The sequence below is a fragment of the Pristiophorus japonicus genome, chromosome 5 (assembly GCF_044704955.1).
Source record: "Pristiophorus japonicus isolate sPriJap1 chromosome 5, sPriJap1.hap1, whole genome shotgun sequence".
In the NCBI taxonomy this organism is placed as follows: domain Eukaryota; kingdom Metazoa; phylum Chordata; class Chondrichthyes; family Pristiophoridae; genus Pristiophorus; species Pristiophorus japonicus.
In genome coordinates, this window is record NC_091981.1 from 87,880,254 (window position 1) to 87,895,559 (window position 15,306).

Below are 15,306 nucleotides of genomic sequence, written 5' to 3' on the forward strand. Positions count from 1 at the left end.
TCGCCCGTTACTCAACCCCCCCATAAAAAATCCCACTCCAGTCAGAGTTCCACATGCTGCCTCGTGTCCCGATGGCTGAGTCTGCCCCTGCACATTTGCAGGAGGAGCAGTCTTTTAACGGGGTCCAAAACCCAGAGGACGTCAGCCGAAAGTATGTCAACAATCAGAGCTTGAAAGTGAACAGCCTGCCTCTACCTCTCCTGAAGCCACAGGGGTTGTACAGCGTAGGAGATATAGGAAGAGAAAGATGAAACAATTGCAGCTGCATAAGGGTATGCACCTGAGTGTGCTATAAAATGTTAGATCGTTAAGTTTCTGTTTACTTTTTGAGCTACATAAAATTATTTGTTTGCAGCACTTTCCCATTTTGTCCATTTTTGCCTGCTGCCTGGCAAGTGGCCTTGTCAGTTGGAGTGAATGGTAAGGCATTAGTTAACCGCAAGCAATGGATGTGTGTCTCAGAAATGGTTTGGTAATTTTAGGACTGCTTTGTGGTGGTGTGGTGGGGAGAAGTTAATTTAGCATCTGGATGTCAGATGGGTACACTGGTACAACCCAACTAAATCATGCCATTATGAGGCCATCCCAGGCTTTCCCGGCAGCAATGAGCACTGCTGCTGATGCCATAAGAACATAAGAACATAAGAACATAAGAAATAGGAGCAGGAGTAGGCCAGTTGGCCCCTCGAGCCTGCTCCGCCATTCAATAAGATCATAGCTGATCTGATCCTGGCCTCAACTCCACATCCCCGCCCATTCCCCATAACCCTTGACTCTTATCATTCAAAAATCTGTCTATCTCCACCTTAAATATATTCAAAGACTCAGCCACCACAGCTCTCTGGGGTAGAGAATTCCAAAGATTCACAACCCTCTGAGAAGAAATTCCTCCTCGTTTCTGTTTTAAATCGATGACCCCTTATTCTGGAACTATGCCCCCTAGTTCTAGATTCCCACATGAGGGAAAACATCCTCTCTACATCTACCCTGTCAAGCCACCTTAGAATCTTATATGTTTCAATAAGATCACCTCTCATTCTTTTAAACTCCAATGAGTATAGGCCCAACCTGCTCAACATGTCTTCATATGTCAACCCCTTCATCTCAGGAATCAACCTTGTGAACCTTCTCTGAACTGCCTCTAATGCAGTATATCCGTCCTTAAATAAGACCAAAACTGTACGCAGTACTCCAGGTGTGGCCTTACCAATGCCCTGTACAGTAGGATCAGGACTTCCCTACTTTTGGACTCCATCTCCCTTGCAATAAAGTCCAACATGGCATTTGCCTTCCTAATTACTTGCTGTACCTGCATGCTAACTTTTTACATTTCATGTACAAGAACCCCCAGATCCCTCTGTACTACAGTATTTTGTAATTGCTCCCCATTTAAATAATAATTTGCTTTTTTATTTTTCGTACCAAAGTGGATAACCTCACGTTTTCCCACATTATAGTGCATGTGCCAAATTTTTGTAGATTCTTTGTGTCCTCCTTTCCCACCTATCTTTGTACCACCAGCAAATTTGGCTATGTTACACTCAGTCCCTTCATCCAAGTCATTAACATAAATTGTAAGTAGTTGAGGCACCAGTACTGATCCCTGTGGCACACCACTAGTTATAGTTTGTCAATCTGAAAATGACCCATTTATCCCGACTCTGTTTTCTGTTATTTAGCCAATCCTCTTTCCATGCTAATATATTACCTCCAAGCCCTTGAGCTCTTATCTTGTGCAGTAACCTTTTGTGTGGCACCTTATTGAATGCATTCTGGAAATCCAAATATACAACATTAACTGGTTCCCTTTTATCCACTCTGCTTGATAAATCCTCAGAACAAATTTGTCAAACATGATTTCCCTTTCATAAATCCATGCTGACTCTGCTTGACTGCATTATGATTTTCTAAATTTCCTGCTACTACTTCCTTAATGATGGACTCCAGCATTTTCCCAATGACAGATGGTAAGCTAACTGGTCTGTGGTTTCCTGCTTTCTGCCTCCCTCCTTTCTTAAATAGGAGTGTTACATTTGCGGTTTTCCAGTCCACTGGGACCTCTCCAAATTTCAGGGAAAGTTGGTAGATTACAAGCAATGCATCCATTATCTCTGCAGGCACTTCTTTTAAGACTCTAGGATGCAGGCCATTAGGTCCTGGGGACTTGTCCACCTTTAGTCCCATTATTTTACAGAGTACTTTATCTCTAGTGATAGTGATTCTTTTAACTACCCAATAGCTCCTTGATTATCAATTATTGGGATGTTTTTAGTGTCCTCTACTGTGAAGACTGATACAAAATATTTGTTCAAAGTCTCTGCCATTTCCCTGTTTCCCATTATTAATTGTCTAGTCTCATCCTCTAAGGGACCAATGTTTACTTTAGCTAATCGTTTCCTTTTTATATACCTGTAGAAGCTCTTACTGACTGTTTTTATATTTCTTGCTCGTTTACTCTCATATACTATCTTCTCTATCTTTATCATTTTTTCAGTTGTCCTTTGCTGATTTCTAAAATATTCCCAATCCTCCGGCCTTCCACTGTTTTTTACAACATTGTATGCCTTTGTTTTCAATTTGATACCATTCTTTACCTTTTTAGTGAGCCAGGGATAGTTCATCCTTCTCTTAGCATCTTTTTTTCTCACTGGAATAAATCTTTGCTGAGAGTTATGAAATAGTTCCTTAAATGTTTGCCACTGCTTTTCTACAGTCTTACCCTCGAATATATTTTCCCAGTCCACTTTAACCAACTCTGTCTTCATACCTTTGTAATTACTTTTATTTAAGTTCAGGACACTAGTTTGAGATCTAGTTTTCTCACCCTCAAGCTGAATTTGAAATTCTACCATGCTATGATCACTCTTCCCAAGAGGATCTTTCACTACAAGATCATTAATTAATCTAGACTCGTTGCACATTACCAGATCTAAAATTAACTACTTCTTGGTTGGTTCCACAATATGTCCAATCAATATGAAGATTAAAATCGCCCATGATTATTGCTGTACCTTTCTTGCAAGCCTCCATTGTTTCTTGATTGGTACTCTGTGGTACAGATTGGCTACTGTTTGGGGGCCTGTAAACTACTCCCACCAGTGACTTCTTTCCCTTATTATTTCTTATCTCCCCCCAAATTGATTCTACATCTTGATCTTCTGAGTCAATATCATTTCTCACTGCTGCACTGATCTCATCCTTTATTAACAGAGCTACCTCACCTCCTTTTTCTTTCTGCCTATCCTTACGAAATGGCAAATACCCTTGAATATTCAGTTCCCATCCTTGATCACCTTGCAACCATGTCTCTGCAATGCAATCAGATTATACCGATTTATTTCTATTTGCGCCGTCAACTCATCTATCTTGTTAGAATGCTTTGTGCGTTCAGATATAGAGCTTTTCATTTTATCTTATGTGTATACGGTCTGTCCCTACTTGTCACACTCTGGTTATCATTGCCCCTATTGCTACCCTGCACTCTTACTTTCTCTTTTCTCTTTGACTTTTTTAATTTTCGCTCACCGTATCCCTCCCCCCCCCCCCCACTATTTAGTTTGAAGCCCTATCTACAGCCCTAGTTATTCGATTTCCCAGGACACTGGCCCCAGCCTGGTTCAAATGAAGTCCATCCCGATGGAACAGCTCCCTCCTATCCCAGTACTGGTGTCAGTGCCCCTTGAATTGAAACCCATTCCTCCCTCTCCAATCTTTGAGCCACACGTTCATCTCTCTGATCCTATTTACCATATGCAAATGGGGTCCACTTCAGGTTCCTCCTCCAACTCCTTATTCTGCTCCTCCTCATCCTCCTCCTCTGAAGAGGCTCTGAGCTCTATACTTTGCTACTCCTGCAGCTCGAATCCTTGCTGCTCTGCTTTATTGTGTAGAGCTCCGCATGCCATGATCATTCTGGTGACCCTGGCTGGTGCATTTTGAAGATCTGTCTAGGCATCTTCCGCTTACAATTACTTGCCCTATTGCACATTTCATCGTCATTTGGCTTTAATTGTAGCGCTCTTCGGTCTCTATGCTTGGCCTCCTCGAGGGTGTCATTAGACACGTCTTCAGTGGATAGCCCTTGTCTCCAAGCAGTAGCTGGTAAGTCTAGTTGGTGATGCAAAGAGCTGAGGGAATGTGAATTGGCACAGGATGAATTAATCATGTCTGCTCCCTGGGAATCTGGCTCACACATTCATGATAACATGTTTCTGTTTGCAGAGGAGCTGCACATTGATGGAGTGGATGCCCTTACGATTCATGAACACACCTGGGTGATTTTGGGGTGCCTTGATGACCACATGTGTGCAGTCGATGAAGCCACTTGTGGGAAGCCAGCCAGAGCCACGGAGCCAAGCACCTGCTCATTCTGACTGGCTTCATCAGTGGCAATGTTTACATAAGTGCCTGCCTTATCAAACATGGCATTGGGCACTTGGGTGATGCTTTTGTGGGCGGCCGATTACGAGATCCTGAAAATGTCTCCCGCAGAACCCTGGAAGGAGCCTGAGATGAAGAAGTTGAGGATGGTAATGACTTTGACAGCCACTGTAAAGGCATGTCCACCAGGTTCACTTGGCAGCAGGTCTTCTTCCGACAAGCTGCCAATGTCTGCCATGACCTGATGGGACAACCTGAGCCTCCTGAGGCACTGGTGTTCAGTCATGTCCAGGAAGCGGATCCTCTGTGTTGGGGATATTGCCTCCTACAAGGTGCACCCCTGTGCTCATCTCACTTTTCTGTGGAGCAGCAAGTCGGTGAGGAGAATGCTGCAGCTACTCCTGCTGGTGTTGCTGGTGATGTTGCTACTGGAGCTTATCTTGGTCCTCATCTGAGGTTCAAGGTGAAACAGCATAAGTGGCATCCAGGCTGATCTGATAAATGCCAGGAAAAGTGGAGATCAGAGGCACAGTCCTTCATGTACTGAGAGTGACTTCCAAAGTTGTAGATATCACCGGCAAACTCCTGAAAGCAAACCCTCAGCACAAGTAGTGTCATCAAGACCCCTCCCCTTAGGCAAGGAAGCAGGTGTGAGATGTGAGTATTTATGTGATTTTTTTTTTTAAACTGTCATTTGCTCAGTGCCTACAATTGCCGCTGTGCTCTCGCCTTACTTTCACTGGCGAGGTCAGCAAGCCCACGAATCCCATGGAGACCCAGTAAAATAATTTAATCAGCTCACTGACACACATGGCGAATGGATCTGCACAATGCGCACGTTATAATGTGTGCAAAATCTGGAAGAACATCTCCGCATACACCAGTCACAATGAATCAACACACATCACATAATAGGCCAAATCCAATATTTAAGACTCATTTGTAAATGTGCACATGTAGGAAACAGAAAAAAATGGCATCAAAACATAGTTACAAGCCCAGGTGAAAAAAATAATTCCTGCATTTTGTTTTGCAATTCATGAAGAACATAAGAGGAGTCAAAAATGAACCAATCTTTGGCACTGTTCTATTTTGGTTAACTTCAAATTAGCCTTGTGTAGTTTCTGCAACACCATAAAAGCCCTTTTGATAAAATACAGTGCATGAAGTAATGTCCATTTATATCTGGTTTACTAAATTATGGCATTTTTAATAAAGCAGTTCAATTGGAAAACAATTGACTGTATAATAGATGGTGAACTTTCAGCCCACGCAATTAGATTGAATGCTTCTTGCCTCTATATAATCTCCTTCAGCTGGGAGGGTGGGACCAACAGGATTAAAGACTGGTTCACTGCCACAGTCACATTGTGGCTCCATAGTAAGCCTACAGGAGGTATGCTCGCTTTGGGCTGTGATGAGCTATGCCCTGCCCTGAGTTGGACACAGAAACACTTCACCTCAGCATGATGCCCATCTAATTAGCCTGACTACAAACTGACAAAACTCAGAACACATGTGGCAGACAGATTTCGGAATCAAGTCCTAAATACAAACCCCCTGAGCACATGGGTGTGAAGTGAGCATCCTAAGTGTTGTACTGTCACGGTCAACTGACTGAATATTTATTACATTTTAATTAGGGTCTGTCACTGCCTCCAAAATGTATACTTTGATCTTTGATGACCCCTCCAATCCTATGTGGAATTATAAACAAAACTGTCGCATTGCTTTCAAACCTTACTGTTTTTAATAACGAGGCTAAGTATAATTACTATCACTAAATAACAGTCGTATCTCAACTACTGTGCCCCCTTAGCAGCTCATGATTTGCAAACCATGTTATTAAAACAGAGCAACAATGATTAATTTTAGCCTTCCCCCCCCGCCCCCCCCCCCATCCTATACCTCATGCTTCCCCCTCTGCTCCTACCTCCCATTAAAATGAATCATTCCACAAAACAGTTAAGATAGTTAAAATTGTACAAGACTACCAAAATATTCTAAGTTAAAAAATACGATCCAAAAAGGGATGTGAGCATAAGAAATGACTTTTTAAAATCATATTGTGCATTACTTGTATGTAAAATGCAGCTGAGGGTGTTTTCTACATGCTGCACTGGGCATGGTATGTAATCACCTTTATGTGACATACTACGTCACTGTATCATATTCCATTTATTTGTTTTGCGCTCAGAACAGATCCATGACTAAGTAAAACCTGACCTCCACTTGACAATGCAAATCATTCAAATTCTGCATGTAGGATAACTGGTTTTATGTAGATACACTGAGGGATCAATTTTATCACTCAAGTGCACAGTAACTAGGCAGACTCATCACAAGGTTGACCCTCCCATCAAACTCCACTTTTACAAGCATGATGTGATTCCTCAAGATATTTTAATGTGATCATGCATAACAATCTGATATTACTATGTTGATGGGAGGGGAAAAAACTTAAAAACAAGTCATGGAAGGAACTAACTATGAGATGGAAGTATAAAGGGGGCTAATTGCCAGCAGCTTATGATATGGACTTGAGTACTGAGCACAGGTTACAACACCAAGTTGTGTGTATTGTCCACCGTTTTTCATTTCTGCTGACAAAAATCACTGATAGAACACTTAAGTAGTCCTTGCCATACATTTCGCTCACAATATATTTCGAGGTTTATGTGCTCAAATATAAATATTTGTATTTATAGAGAAGCCTGTATAATGCTTCATAAAATTAATTACTTTTTTGAAGTTTGGAGACTATTTTTATGTAGGAAAATATTGCAGGCATTCTGTGCCAGCGAGCATGTCACAAATAGCCATGAGATGAATGGCTAGTTAGTCTTTTTAAGTGATATTGGTTAAGGGAGGAAACCTGACCAGAGAATCTAGTTTTCTTCAAATAGTGGCATGGCATCCTTAAAATCCACCTGAACAGGGCCTCAGCTTAATATTTTGTTTAAGGATGGCACTGCCCTTGGTGCTACACTGAAGTGTCAGCCTAGATTATCTTTTCAAGTCCTGTTGCAGGGCTCTGACCTAGAGCTAGAATACTAACAACTTAGCCAAGGTAACACAAATCCTGTCCAACAGATTAAAATAATTATTTGAATAGTGCTTGTTCCTATATATATTTTTCCTATATATATTCTAGAGAACAAACGGGAAATTGTTCAATGTCCACTGCCTCCGGGCCAGATCCAAGATCGTCCCATCCTCTGTCATTGAATTACAGTACGAGGACGATGCCTGCATCTGCGTACACTCGGAGGCCGAACTCCAAGCCATCGTCAACACCTTCAACGAACCATAGGAGCGCATGGGCCTTACACTAAACATCCATAAGACAAAGGTGCTCTACCAACCTACCCCCACCACGCTGCACTGCTTCCCGATTATCAAAATCCATGCCGAAGCATTGGACAACGTGGGCCATTTTCCATACGTTGGGAGCCAACTGTCAACAAGGGCCAACATCGATGACGAAATCCAACACTGCCTCCAGTGTGCCAGTGCAGTCTTCGATTGTCTGAGGAAGAGAGTGTTTGAAAACCAGGACCTCAAACCCGGCACCAAGCTCATGGTCTACAGAGCAGTAATGGTACCTACCCTTCTATATGCTTCAGAGACATGGACTAGGTACAGTAGGCACCTCAAAGCAATGGAGAAGTACCACCAACGCTGCCTCCGCAAGATCCTGCAAATCCATTGGTAGGATAGGCATACCAACATCAGAGTTCTCGCTCAGGCCAACATCCCCAGCATTGAAGCACTGACTACACTCAATCAACCATTGGGCGGGCCACGTTGTCAGCATGCCCGATACGAGACTCCCAAAACAAGCACACTACTAGGAGCTCCGACCTGGCAAGCGAGCCCCAGGTGGGCAGAGGAAAAACTTCAAGGTCACCCTCAAAGCCTCCTTGAAAAAGTGCAACATCCCCACCAACACCTGGGAATCCCTGGCCCAAGACCGCACAAAGTGGGTGAAAACATCCTGGAAGGCACCAAACACCTTGAATCTCTACGCTGAGAGCAAGCTGAAGCCAAGTGTAAACAGTGGAAGAAGCACATGGCAACCCAAGCACCCACCCACCCATCCCTTCAACCACCATCTGCCCCACCTGTGACAGAGACTGTAGGTCCCACATTGGACTCATCAGCCACATGAGAACTCATTTTTAGTGTGGAAGCAAGTCATCCTCAACTCTGAAGGATGGCCTAGGAGAGAGAGATATATTCTTTGTACATAAATACTTTAATATAGAACTGCAGCTATTTGAATTAAATGTTATAAAGTTACCTTTGTTAAAAAGTTGAGGGACAGTGTATATAAAAACTGGAGGTAGAATGACACTAGCAAATCTTCAGCAGCTCTTTAAAGTTGACAATGCCTAAAATCCATGCAGTGAGTTTCGATAGGATTAAACGATAAGAACTTAAACACATACAAAACTTTTCATGAGGTTTTCAGTGTATTCTGGCTCCTGCACCCCTGTTCCTCCCCTTTTCCTTCACTTCTAATCTGATTTTTACTAGGACTCTTTGATCTACCAAGACCCAGCAAGTCAGGTCCAGCAGCACAGATGGAGTAAATATGGAGATTAGCTGCTTCTCTTACAGCATTAGCAGCTAATACCTGATTAAGTCCAGAATGATGCAATTGTCTCAGTGACGGCTCTTGGAGTGGCAGAGCTCAGAAGGGGGCAGGATGAAGGTTGATTCCGTAATAGATACTTATTTTATCCAAGTCCTCTAAGGAGATTAGGCCTTGGGGTGTCACATTAGCCAAGATCTGTAGGCCTCTGTTGCTGCTTAGCAGTTTTCAAACAGGCAAAGTCTCAGCCACAGAACAAACAGGCAGCTTGGACTCTCTACCTGGGAGTCCAAGGCCCCATGTTGTGGCATGAATAATGCGGAACATTACAAACTGTTTGAGGATCACAAACTGCTGTGTAAATTACCCAATTTTGACTCTGTAGATGAGATCTGCTGTGACTTATTGCAGCTGTTCACTGCTTGAACAAACCTTTCTGAACATGTTACTTTGCACTCACACCAGGATTACAGTTACACTCAAACCTTTCCTTATTGTCATTTTTACAACATGTCTCTTCAGAATCAATCAAGGGCCCTTCAACCATTTCTAAAGTTACTGAAAATCCCGTCCTTTAGAAATGTGGATTACATGTTACATCCAAACAACTCAAAGTTATACAGTGATAAGATTTTTATTAACTGAGGCAGTACTTTGAAGGCTTAGTAATGGTTGCCTGACAACTTTATATCCTGGGGTTGTTTTGAAACACCCCACTTACAAGAACATGTATTGTCTAGTCCATTAATTATCCCAGCCTAAACTTGGATTGCATTTTGAGATAGTTTTGCTGATAATACACAGTGTAGGATCTACAAAACCCTGAAAAAATACCTGCGATGCTTAATGCATTTGCCTGAAATTCCTCCCTCAACTATTGGTGCAGAAATGTTAACCTGTTTAAAATAAATGAATGAATGGGGTTGATTTTAACTCCTCCGGCATGGCGGACAGCAGGCAGGGAAGCAATTAAAAAAGAATGGAGGACTTACCCACTTCTTTCCTGCCATGATCTGACCAACTTGGTGGGGTGGGGCCTAGATCACCCGCCTCAAGCTGAAGATGTCATTTGGGGCCCAATTTGCTATTATAACCCAAGGCCTGAGTGTGGAGCAGTGGGGCTCATGTGCCAAACCACACCTTCCAGGAACAGTAACCAAGGCCAGAAGAGGCCCAACAAGGTAAGTTTGTAAAACTTTTTTAAAAACTTTTTTTAGTTTCCTTGTGGGTCAGGAAGAGCAGGAGTAATCCTCTTGGCCTCACAAGGAAACCTTGGGCCTACCCATCCCTTGCATTCCACCTTCCTTCTCCCAGAGCAATAACTTTGAGCCGGGGACCATGCCCCTGGGTCTGGGTGGAGGCCTCCTGCCGCTAGATCTTAACAACTGGGCAGTCTTTTCCCACCCAGCTGTTTTTCCTATTAAGCAGCATGTTAATGAAACCCAACCATTAAAATCAAATGAGCCTCCCTGCTACTGGTCCCGAACAGGCCAACCGCTCACTTTGCCACGTTCCAGCCCAGCAGTTAAAATCGATCTCAATGTGAAAAGATGAACGTCAGACAAGTGTTAAATGACTGCATGCTACAGTGTTATTTCAGAATCTAATGGAGCTAAACTGGATAGCTCATGAAAAAGGACGCGAGGATCTCGATGCACAATTAACCCGTCCCCGTTGATTGCAATGCAGGCAGCATGCCAACTTTATGCTGCCTGCTCATTTAAATGATCTCTGCATTCAGCTAGTGATAACCATACTGTTCTTTGGCTGGATGCATCAGCAGGGGGCTAATAGCATGTGAGGCTAACACTAGTTAAAGTTAGTCATCATCTTTTAAAGGGGGGGTACATTATGGATGGAGTAGCGTTTTAAGAGATCCTGACCGGGGAAAGAATGAGGAATGGCACAACAGGGAAGAGAGCGGGCTCCACGGATTTTGGACGCTGCAGTGGAAGCCTTAGTGGAGAGATGGAAAGGAAGAGAGATGTTCTGTATCCGCAGGGAGAAAGAAGGCCCTCCAAAGACACAGCCAAAAGGCAGTGGGAGCAGACTGCCATGGAGGTCAAAGCCAGGAGTCAAGCCCAGAGGACCTGGATAGAGTGCCGCGAGAAGTGCAATGACCAAGGTCAGTGAATGCATCATCAAATGGCATATCCCAACAACTACACAACTAGCCTCAGACACTGCTCAATTCATCACACCCTCCTCACTCACCTACCAGCAATCTCTAGCAATCAGTCCTCATAACTAACATTCATATGCTCCACCTCACTCTTACACACTTGGCACTACTGCAAGCCTCGCACCCACATCTTGCCCAAATGCCAGCAATTCAACTATGACAACTACATCAGCCAAACAGATTGCACAACACTCACTGACACACTTTTCTCTCTCTTGTAGTTCAAGGTGGCGCTAACCAGAAGGGGATCATGACTGCTGCCAGGATACTGGGCATTGACATGCATGATTCATTGCCTATGGTCACACACCAGTACGGTGTTGAGGGAATGAAATCCCTTTTGGTTCTGGTATTGGGCAGAGTTGACATGTGGCACCTGCAAAGCGATGTGCGTGCAGTCAGTGGAACCCTGCACCATGGGGAAGCATGCATGCTCACTCCACCTGCTTGTCTATGACAAGAGAGAATGAAATGTAATCAGCACTTTTGGAATAGAGAGCCTCAGTAACCTTCCTGATGTAACAGTGGATGGCAAACTGTGAAGTGTTGTAAATATCTCCTGCTCCAGCCTGGAGAGAGCCCGACGCATAAAAGTACATTGCCACAGTCACCTTCACAGCCACTGGCAATGTGGTCCTTGCCCTGCTCTGAAGTTGCAGTTGTGGCTGCAGCTGCAGATGTCAGTGAGGATGTCTTTACTCAAGCACAGATGTCTCACACATTGTTCCTCACTGAGGTTCAGACAGGAGAATTGCTCCCTGAATAGCTGAGTGCATAAGGCCTCCTGATGAGAGCCATTCTCCCACCTTTTCTCCTCCCTCTTCCAGCAGCTTATCCTGCTCTGTGTAGCCTCTGTTCATTCTTCAAGTTATGCTGTATTCCCAGGGGAACTACTACTTGTGCACCCCTATCTGGCAGCAAGTGCTTTGTGCAGAAGCCTTGACGTCAGCAAGAAGTCCTTCAGCACCTACCATACCATTCTCTTAGATTTTCGGAACTTGAAACAATGATAGAAAGCACCAAACACTTGTAGAATCCTAGCAACATTCAGAAGAAATTAACCAGTAACTAACCTGTAAGAAGTTGATGATCCCTATAAATTGTGCTGGTGGAGTGTTCTTTCTGTTGCTGATCATGTGTTGGCAGTACTGGTGTCAAATCAACATTACAAAAGAACATAAGAACATAATAAATAGGAGCAGGAGTAGGCCATTTGGCCCTTCGAGCCTGCTGCACCATTCAATAAGATCTTGGCTGATCTTCGACTTCAAATCTACTTTCCTGCACTATCCCCATATGCCTTGATTACCTTAATATCCAAAAATCTATCGATCTCTGTCTTAAATATATTTAACGACTGAGCTTCCACAGCCCTCTGGGGTAGAGAATTCCAAAGATTCACAACCCTCTGAGTGAAGAAATTTCTCCTCATCTCAGTCCTAAATGGCCGACCCCTTATTCTGGTCTTTGACCCCTGGTTCCAGACTCCCCAATCAGGGGAAATATCCTCCCTGTCAAGCCCTGTTTCAATGAGATCACCTCTCATTCTTCTAAACTCTAGAGGATATTGGCCTAGTCTACTCAATCTCTCCTCATAAGACAATCGCCCTATTCCAGGAATCAGTCTCGTGAACCTTTGTTGCACTCCCTCTATGGCAAGTTTATCCTTCCTTAGGTAAGGAGACCAAGACAGTATACTATTCCCCAGGTTTAATCTCACCAGGGCCCTATATAATTGTAGTAAGACCTCTTTACTCTTATTCTCCGGTCCTTTTGTATTAAAGATTAACATACCATTTGCTTTCCTAATTGCTTGCTTTACCTGATGTTAACTTTCAGTGATGCATGTACAAGGACACCCTGATCCCTCTAAATACCAACATTTCCAAATTTCTCACCATTTAAAAAATGTTCTGCTTTTCTATTTTTCCGAATGAAGTGGATGACTTCAATTTCCTCCACATTATATTCTATCTGGCATGTTCTTTCCTACTCACTTAACCTATCCATATCCCTCAGCAGCCTTTTTGCATCCTCCTCACAACGTACTTTCCCACCAAGCTTTATATCATCAGCAAACTTGGCTATATTAGACTCAGTCCCTTCATCTGAGTCACTGATATAGACTAACTCCAAATACACTAAATCCTCTGGTTTTCCCTTAGCCACCCTGCTAGTTACAACCTCAAAAAACTCTATTAGATTTGTCAAACACAATTTCCCTTTCATAAATCCATGTTCACGCTGCCAAATCATATTATGTTTTTCTAAGTGCCCTGTTACCACTTCCCTAATAATAGATTCTATCATTTTCCCTTCTACTAATGTCAGGCTAACTGGTCTGTAGTTCACTGTTTTCTCTTCCCTTCCTTTTGTGAGTAACGGGGTTACATTTGCTACCTTCCAATCCACGGAGACAGTTCAAATCTCAGGAATTTTGGAAGATCAAAACCAATGCATCCACTTTCACTGTAGCCATCTCTTTTAGAATCCTAGAATGTAGACCATCTGGTCCAGGGGATTTGTCAGCTTTTATTCCCATTAATTTTTCCAGGACTATTTCTTTACTGATACTAATTTCTTTAAGTTTCACATTCTCACTAGATCCTTAGTTCCCCACTATTTCTGAAATGTTTTTGTGTCTTCTTCCATTAGGACAGAATATATGCTTAATATCCCTTATTCCCCTTTATAATTTCTCCGGTCTCTGCCTGTAACAGACCCACATTTACTTTTGCTAATTTCTTCATTTTTACATACCTACAGAAGCTTTTCCAATCTGTTTTTATGTCTCTCGCTAGTTTACTCTCATATTCTATTTTCTCTCTATCAGTTTCTTGCTCCTCCTTTGTTGAATTGTAAAATCCTCCCAATCCTCAGGGTTACTACTCCTCTTGTTGGACCACACTATAAGCCTCTACCTTTAATCTAATACTATCTTTAACTTCTCATGTTAGCTACGGTTGGACCATTCTTCCCGTGAGGTTTTTATTCCTTAAGGGAATATATATTCATTATGAATTATGAATTATTTATTTGAGTGTTTGTTTGCCATTGCTTATCTTCCATCATATCTTTAAATCCAGTTTCCCAATCTACCTTAACCAACTCGCCTCTCATATCTTTGTGTTTTGCTTTGTTCAGATTTAATACCCTAGTTTCAGATTTAATTAAATCACTCTCAAACTCAATCTAAAATTCTATCATATTATGACCACTTCACCCAGAGGCTTCTTTACTACAAAGTTATTAATTAGCTCTGTCTCATTGCACAATATTAGTTTTAAAATAGCCTGTTCCCTAGTTGTTTCCTCAACATACTGATCTAGAAAAGTATTGTGAATGCATTTCATAAACTCATCCTCTGTACTATTACTGTAACTTTGGTTTGCCCATCTATATGGAAATTAATGTCCCCTATGATTATTGTATTACCCTTGTTACATGCCCTTCCAATTTCTTCATTTATACTGTGCCCGACAGTACGACTACTGTTAGGGGGCTTATAAACTACTCTCACGAGTGTTTTCTGCTCTTTGTTGTTTCGAGGATTTGGAACCCTTGCCACCACAGATTCCATGACCATCTCAGGAGGAGGAGGAGGAAGAGGAAGAGGAGGAGGAGGAGGAAGTGGAAGTGGAGTAGGAAGAGGAGGAGAAGGAGGAGGAAGGGAGGATGCAGGGAGCAGCTCCCCATTCTGGATGGGCTGTTCATGAGAACCTCATCAATGTTTCCTGCCCCTTCTTGTTCCTCAGCTCCACCCAAAGTGATTCTACATCTGTTTTTTTTTCCAAGTTAAGATTTTTTCTCTTTACCATCTTTATCCCATTCTTTATTATAAGGGGATACCCCTCCTCCTTTCCCATTCTGCGTATTTCTTCCATAAATCAAGTCTCCTGGACTAGTTAGTTTCCAACCTTGGTCACTCTGCAACTACATCTCCATAATGATTATTAAATTAAACCCATTTATTTCTATCTGTACTATTAATTCATCTATTTTGTTGCGAATGCTTCAAGCATTCATATATAGGACCTTTAGCTTTTTTCTATGTTTCCTTGATGTCCCCTTAGTCACTGATGCCCTATTACTTTTGTTAAGCTCTCTGTCCCTTCCTGATCTAATCTGTTTATGTTTACCCAAATCA